Here is a 7,537-nt window from a genome sequence, read left to right as displayed (position 1 = left end):
GGAGATGCCGAAGTGCCAAATTCTTCCCCGCCTAATTTCTTCTACATGCCGGTAAATGTACCCACATGAGGCTGGCATATTTGAGCATCTTCAAATGCCCCCAGACTGAACCGGAATATAATCCACCAACCTGTGATCAGAAGGCCAGCACTCTACCTCCTGAGAAACTCAGGCTGGGACAAGTTTGTTCTTGGCATAGGGTTAGAGGAAAGTTGAAGCTCCAAATGAGTATAATATGAACCAGAAAGGACTTTAGTATTTCGACGTCGCTTGAGTGCATTGGTAATAAAATGAGGCGTATTCTAGACCTGGGCTAAGGCTGATAGAAGATAGATTGTGTGCGTCTCGAATTAGGCTGCGGTTGGCGTTAAGTAAGGAACCGTGTCGCCTGTCAGACAGACCCTCTTGAGAACTGCCACGGTGTGGGAAAAGAATTATTTATGTGCTGCCACCTCACAGCTGCAACAAGCCTGAAACCTACGACAGGTCGACAACTTCCTAAAGAACGACTACGACAAATTGATGTTCAGTGCATAGGACTAGCTTATATGACATTCAGGATAAGCCAGAAGGCTTGTGAATAGAATGCCATTCATGGTGCTCGACACGGATTGTTGCACCGGAGAACTAATACGTGTTTTCATGCTGAGTTTCGAGTTCACAAATATAAACTGAGGTAATTTATCGCATATTTGTTTACTGAGTCATGAATCCAGATCCACAAAAAACACCTTCTTTTCCTCTTCTTTTCCTACCGCTTTTCCCACACCTGTGGGATCGCGGGTGCGAACTGCGTCGCACATGTGGAGTTGGCCCTGTTTTACGGCCGGATGCCCTTCCTGACGCCAACCCTCTATGGAGGGATGTGATCACTATTGCGTGTTTCTGTGGTGGTTGGTAGTGTAGTGTGTTGTCTGGATATGAAGAGGAGAGTGTTGGGACGGACACAAACACCCAGTCCCCGAGCCAGAAGAATTAATCAGAAGCGATTAAAATCCCCGACCCGGCCGGGAATCGAACCCGGGACCCTCTGAACCGAAGGCCAGTACGCTGACCATTCACCCAACGAATCGGACAGATCCACAAAAAACACCGCCATAGGTTATTTGTTTGAAGATAAATCCCAAAGAAATACTAGGCAGCAATTTTGAGATAATTTGCCATTGCTTTCCTCATTGAGTCCGGTGGTATTGTACGAGCATAACTGAACCAATCAAAAGAACCTATCACAACATGCATGGGTATTAACTGTACTCTGAAATAGCGAGTTGGTTATGTGGCTTGGGTTACGTAGCGGTGAGCTTGTATTCAGGAGATAGTGTTCCATGGATCCCTATTGTTACATCTTAATTAAGCACACGGTCGTTTAGAATTTATTTCATTGTATAAGTATTCAGAATGAATTACCTTTATTGCAGCCTCTAGCATTCCACATGTTGATTACTTACTTATCGTATGGCTTTTGGTGCCAGGAGTGTCCGAGAACATGTTCAGCTCACCAGGTACTGGTCTTTCTATTTGACTCCCCTGGGTGACCTGCGTGTCTGAATGTCAGGTGATGATAATGAAGTAGGAAGAGGGTGAAACCCGGTGTCAGCATGTAGCGTACTCCTGTCGAAAAAACCCACGGGGTCTGCTCAAAGCTTTACGTCCCCATCCGACGGACGAATCACCATCAACATCGTCATATGCCCCCACACCATATGAACACTGCGACAGGTTTGGAATTGGATCCATGCTTTTGGCATGCAGTGTAGTGATTAGAACCTGTATACCCTTACCTCTCCTACTCTGTCGTCCAACGTTCTGATGGTGATCTCTTTTTTCGATCAACGGGACTCGAACCAGCTAAGCACGGTGTCAGGCCATGTAGACTTAAACCAGGCGGGTTACATGTTCAGTAAAATACGTACTTCAACCCGACAAACTGCTGAATGTGTAATATTCAATTTTCATTAACTTAAAAAATGACAAAAAAAGCCACTGAACCAAAATCGTACTTTTTTCTCATTGGCTAAGAGAGGCGTGTTTTCCCTTGAAAAATACTTTTATTTAAAATTATACATAAACCGGAATAATCGCTTAAAGTAGAACAGTGACCTTATAACGTGCCAAGAGCAGCTCTACAAATTTGAAAGTTATCCGTTTCAGACCTACAGGTAGGGCCTACAGGAATTCGACAATTTTAACACTAACAAGAAACATTAACATTATCTCTAGCCATGATCTGTTACAACATACTTTTGTAACGTAATATCTGTCAGGCCTCAAGTATTTACTAAAGATGTTTCCTTATTTTGTTATTGCCTATTGAACTTAATTCCTCTCAAAATGTTTCAGTCACATCACAGCAAGACTTAAAAGAAAATGTTGCAAACACAGAAGAAAATAAAAAAGACACGCATTTCTCTGCTACGTCAGTCTTTATAAAGAACTTAGAATCATTAAGGAAAGAAATTATTGGAAAACTCTAGACAATATTTACATTTTGATGGTCAAATGTTTAATTTTGGTTATACGATGATGCTTGTTGTTTTAAGGGGGCCTAACATCGAAGGTCATCGGCCCAATTTTGGTTATAGAGCAAAATTTTCGTTATCACAGGGTACGATATAATGATTTTCACATAAATTAAATTCGGTCAGAAACCAGGAGAGGGAATGTCTGTAGAATAGCCTGGGAGCCCTCTGACAGATGTATGCTACCAGTTTCAGGGTTAAAAGTGACCCTGTTGAGTCAAAATTGTCATGAAGTAAGAGTTACAAATAATGTATGTATAATTTGCGTGTATTATAATGTATGCCCAAACTATTTCCCTTACTGAAAATTTGTATCACAGTAATATTATGTAGTATGTACTGTAGTTGATGGTGAAATGGCCATCTCACTTTTGGTACCTGCACTCTCAGTACGTACTATGGGATTACACTAGGAAATGGGTTCTAAATGGGAGAGCGGGCCTGTGCTGTAGTATGCAGAAGATCTTGTTTGAGGGACAAGCTTTCATCCTCTCTAAAGTATATTTACGAGCCTGTACCGTCGGAGGAAGCCACAAGCAGATTATAGCTTGTGATGCTGGTGCTCCTCAGCCACAGGAGCTCTGCGGCTGGGGACTGCCAGATGGCCAACGGAAAAAGAACAATATACTCGGAAAAGATTACATTGTCCCAGTCACATAACAGGACATCTCCTATCTCTCAAGCGAGACGAATGGACGATACTGCCGGCCTTCCTGTATGAAGTATACAACTAATGTGGAATGCAAGAAAATAACTGGACTGTATAATATGATTTTATATTATCTAATGTTAATGAATGCAGATGATACAAATTTAATTTAGGGATATGTTTCTTGCACACTCGGAGACTTGTAGCGTAGCTGTTATTTCGCATAATGGTAATTTATTCATTCTGAGAGGTTTGCAATTCTGCATAAATCTTCTGAATGGTGCAGTTGATGAGATGTTTGCCTTGCGTACTCGAAGTTATTGGATCGAACCTGACACAGTCAGATGGCTTGCTTGAATGTGAGGGATCTGTGACAGTAGATTTTCTGGAACATAGAAGAATCACTTTTCTCAACAAATGTCCAGAACTATGGCATATATTAAAATATAATAGCTGAATATAAAGTTAAAAGAATAACGTTATTGATATTTAAGAATCTTCTCAAACTCCCAAACATTAACATCTAATATTCCAATGATTTACATCGTTCTATAAAATATTGTGTACTTATTTACTACTTCTTGTTTACAAACTGGTAATCGACCCACGTGTTTATTATTTTATGATAATACTGAAGAAATATGAAAAATTTCGTAGATCTACGAGTTAACATTACTATTTCTATATCTATTATGCATTCTGATTTGATAGATGCAACCTGGAATATTCAGCCCTTGTAGGCAATCAAAGAAGTGTGCTGAGTTTTATTGTTCTAGCTCTTATTATACCTGAGAAAGTAAATGTCCATATTAGCTGACAGTTCCGTCATACTTTGTCAGCCATTTAAAATACATTTTTGTTGCAGGAACATACTGCATACTTTTGTATTCAGGAAAACTTACTCTATTGAAAGAATCGAAAAAACGGATATGGATGTTTGATGATTTACATCGTGTTATATGTTATATTTTATCCGGCCTATGTTGACCGCAAAGGAAGTACTTATTTTTTCACCTTGTATCCATTAGCAACATTATGGGTTCACCATTACCTTAAAACCACTGTTATAATTAGGGCCCGGATTTTTAGGTTCTTAAAAACCACGTTTTAGTTTTTTAATAGCTCAAAATAGTTTTTTTAGGTTTTTATCTTCCTGAAATAGTTTTTAATGATCATTTCAATCATTACTAAAGTTATACTATTCATTCAATTTTTTTGTACTTTATTGTAACCTTCACGCCTCTCTAGTACAAAACTATACCACTCATTTCAAAATATAGGACAGAATGTCTTAATGAAAGCATTTCAAACACATCATACCAACTGAAATTAAAAATAACATAAAATATTTATGCGCAAATACAATGAATGGTTCATGAAGGTTAAATTTTTGTCACTTCCAATGCATCAAGAAACACTTTCAGAAGCACAGAACACAGTTTTCACTTGCTGTTACATTGTACAACTAAATACATTTCCAGATTTTTCAGAGTAAAACTTTTTCTGTTATCTCTCAAAATATTCTTATAGCAGGAAAATGTATGCTCCACACAACAAGAAGTCCTTGGAGCAAGCTTCATTGAATTTTGGTGAGTTTGAGTGAATAGGCTTCACCCACTGGTGGGTAAATAGCTCTCGGTCCCCATGGTACCTCGCCAGCAATTTCTTTGAAGAAGGAAATTCGAAATGGAGTGCACAACTTCTATTGAATCTTTTAATGGCAACGATGCCGACTCAACACGCTCAATAGCTGCAGGAAGATCAGCAAAGTGTGCCCTAATGAAGGCAAGTGAAACAGCGTTCTTGTTCGTGAGAGCTGTTTTAGCCTATACTATGCAGAGTGCATCATCGACATCAAAATAATTTATAACATTTTTAATGTCTTCAAAGTGATTGGCATAGTATAGCGCTGCATTGGGCCATGTCCCCCAACGAGTGATTATGTGTTTGGGAGGAAGAAGAATTTGAGGCAACATTTCCTTGAATGTGAGAATGCAGCTAGGAGCTTTAAGAAACACCTTTCTCATGTTTACTCATTATTTCTAACCTCTTCGGCCAATCTGTGTAAGCCATGGCCTATGTAAGTTACACGCAGCATGTTAGGGCAAATACTCTTCAATACTTCACCAGCTTTGGTCATATATGCCGCACTATCACTCAAAAGAAGTAAGAACGTGCCATCCTGTTTTTCTCTTGGCCAAAGAATGCGAAGAGCATCTCGGACGGTGCAAGCTATGGTCAGTGTATTCCACGGCACGTTTGCCGAAACCAGCGCTTCACATAAACGGATATTACAGAGCTCGATAGCTGCAGTCACTTAAGTGCGGCCAGTATCCAGTAATCGGTGGATAGCGGGTTCGAACCCCACTGTCGGCAGCCCTGAAGATGGTTTTCCGTGGTTTCCCATTTTCACACCAGGCAAATGCCGGGGCTGTACCTTAATTAAGGCCACGGCCGCTTTCTTCCAGTTCCTAGGCCTTTCCTATCCCATCGTCGCAGTAAGACATATCTGTGTCGGTGCGACGTAAAGCAAATAGCAAAAAAAGACTTACTTTTCATTATAGTAATGGGGATTTTTTTTATTGGAGGTATGCTAAATAATTCCTTACCTGCTTTTGGCAGACTTGACAAAATATAATTTTGCGATCTGTAGTAAAGTCCGGATCGTTACCAATCCACTGGCGAATCAACCAACTTCGAGATGACTTGACTTTAGGCATCGCTGCTTCTGAGATACGTAAGCTTCTTAAACTGCCTTCAATAAAAAATTGATTTATAGGGAAAATTAATTTCAGTCTGTCGCATAATAATGTGTATAGAGCTAAACAGTGAACGGTGCCGTAGCTGGCGGTAATCGACCGTACACAATGAGAGATGCACCGAAGCTGGCAAGTTAGGCGGGCTTGTACCTGCTAGATACAGGTCAGTGAACGCCAGGGGGTTGTATGTTGATTTGTGCTGTACCCTAGTGGAATAGTATCGTATCACGTTGTTTCGCTCTCACTAGTTATACTTACAAACCACTTCCAGTTCCAAACCATGAAGTCATTTCAAAAAGTCTTCAATAATGTTTATTTAAAAAATCATTCAATTTCATTAATATTTGGTACTTCTATTTCAAAATAACGTAATACTGTCTTGAATAGCCCATTTAGTTTTTTTAGGTTTTAACGCCTTATTTAGTTGTTTTTAGGTATTATAAGATTCGAGTAATTTACTCCGTTGGTAATGAAATGGATAAGTAAGTTAAAATACTGCAGTTAACTAGCAAGGAATAAAATAGTTTAAAACCTAAAAATCCGGGCCCTAGTTATAATGCTATTTAATTATATTTTGACTATCTAACTTTTAAAATCTAACTTTCTGTAATACCTCATACACTTCTAGTAGAATGTTATTTCATAGGCGAAACCGACTTTCAACCTATTAGGTCGTGTTACGAGCATTTAGTGTGTGTTGTGGGTTCGGGTCCCACTGGTGTCCGGTTGGCCATTTTTCTTCTGTACTTAACATCTCTTCGTCCGCTTCTGTGTGTAGTGTTCAGTGTGATTAGCTGCCACGCCCGGAGACCCGGGTTCGATTCCCGGCTCTGCCACGAAATTTGAAAAGTAGTACGAGGGCTGGAACGGGGTCCACTCAGCCTCGGGAGGTCAGCTGAGTAGAGGTGGGTTCGATTCCCTCCTCAGTAATCCTGCAAGTGGTTTTCCGTTGTTTCCCACTTCTCCTCCAGGCAAATGCCGGGATGGTACCTAACTTAAGGCCACGGCCGCTTCCTTCACTCCTCCTTGTCTGTCCCATCCAATCTTCCCATCCCCCCGCAAGGCCCCTGTTCAGCATAGCAGGTGAGGCCGCCTGGGCGAGGTACTGGTCATCCTTCCCAGTTATATCCCCCGACCCAGAGTCTGAAGTTCCAGGACACTGCCCTTGAGGCGGTAGAGGTGGGATCCCTCGCTGAGTCCGAGGGAAAAACCGAACCTGGAGGGTTAACAGATAAAGGATAAGAATAAGACTACTTAACATCTCTTCAACACGTACTAAATGTACGTAACACGACCTAATAGGTTGAAAGTCGGTTTCGATTACAATGCGGTCGTGAAAATTCAATATTTGTTGATTTGGCCCTCAACGGGCGACTTAAACGCACTCTGGGTACAGTGTGATGGCAGTAGCGCCAGACCTGTAGCTTAGATCGTTTCCAACAGAACAAAGATGGCCTAGGCCACCATAGCACAAATTGGTAGAGCAACCGACGCGAAATCGGGAGGTTGTGGGTTCAGATCCCACTAGTGTCCGGTTGGCCATTTTTGTTCTGTACTTAACATCCCTTCAACACGTACCAAATGTACATAGCACGACCTAATAGGTTGAA

This window comes from Anabrus simplex, chromosome 1 (assembly GCF_040414725.1).
Source record: "Anabrus simplex isolate iqAnaSimp1 chromosome 1, ASM4041472v1, whole genome shotgun sequence".
NCBI classification, from domain to species: domain Eukaryota; kingdom Metazoa; phylum Arthropoda; class Insecta; order Orthoptera; family Tettigoniidae; genus Anabrus; species Anabrus simplex.
The sequence above is the reverse complement of the archived record's forward strand: the minus strand, read 5'-3'. Positions refer to the sequence as shown.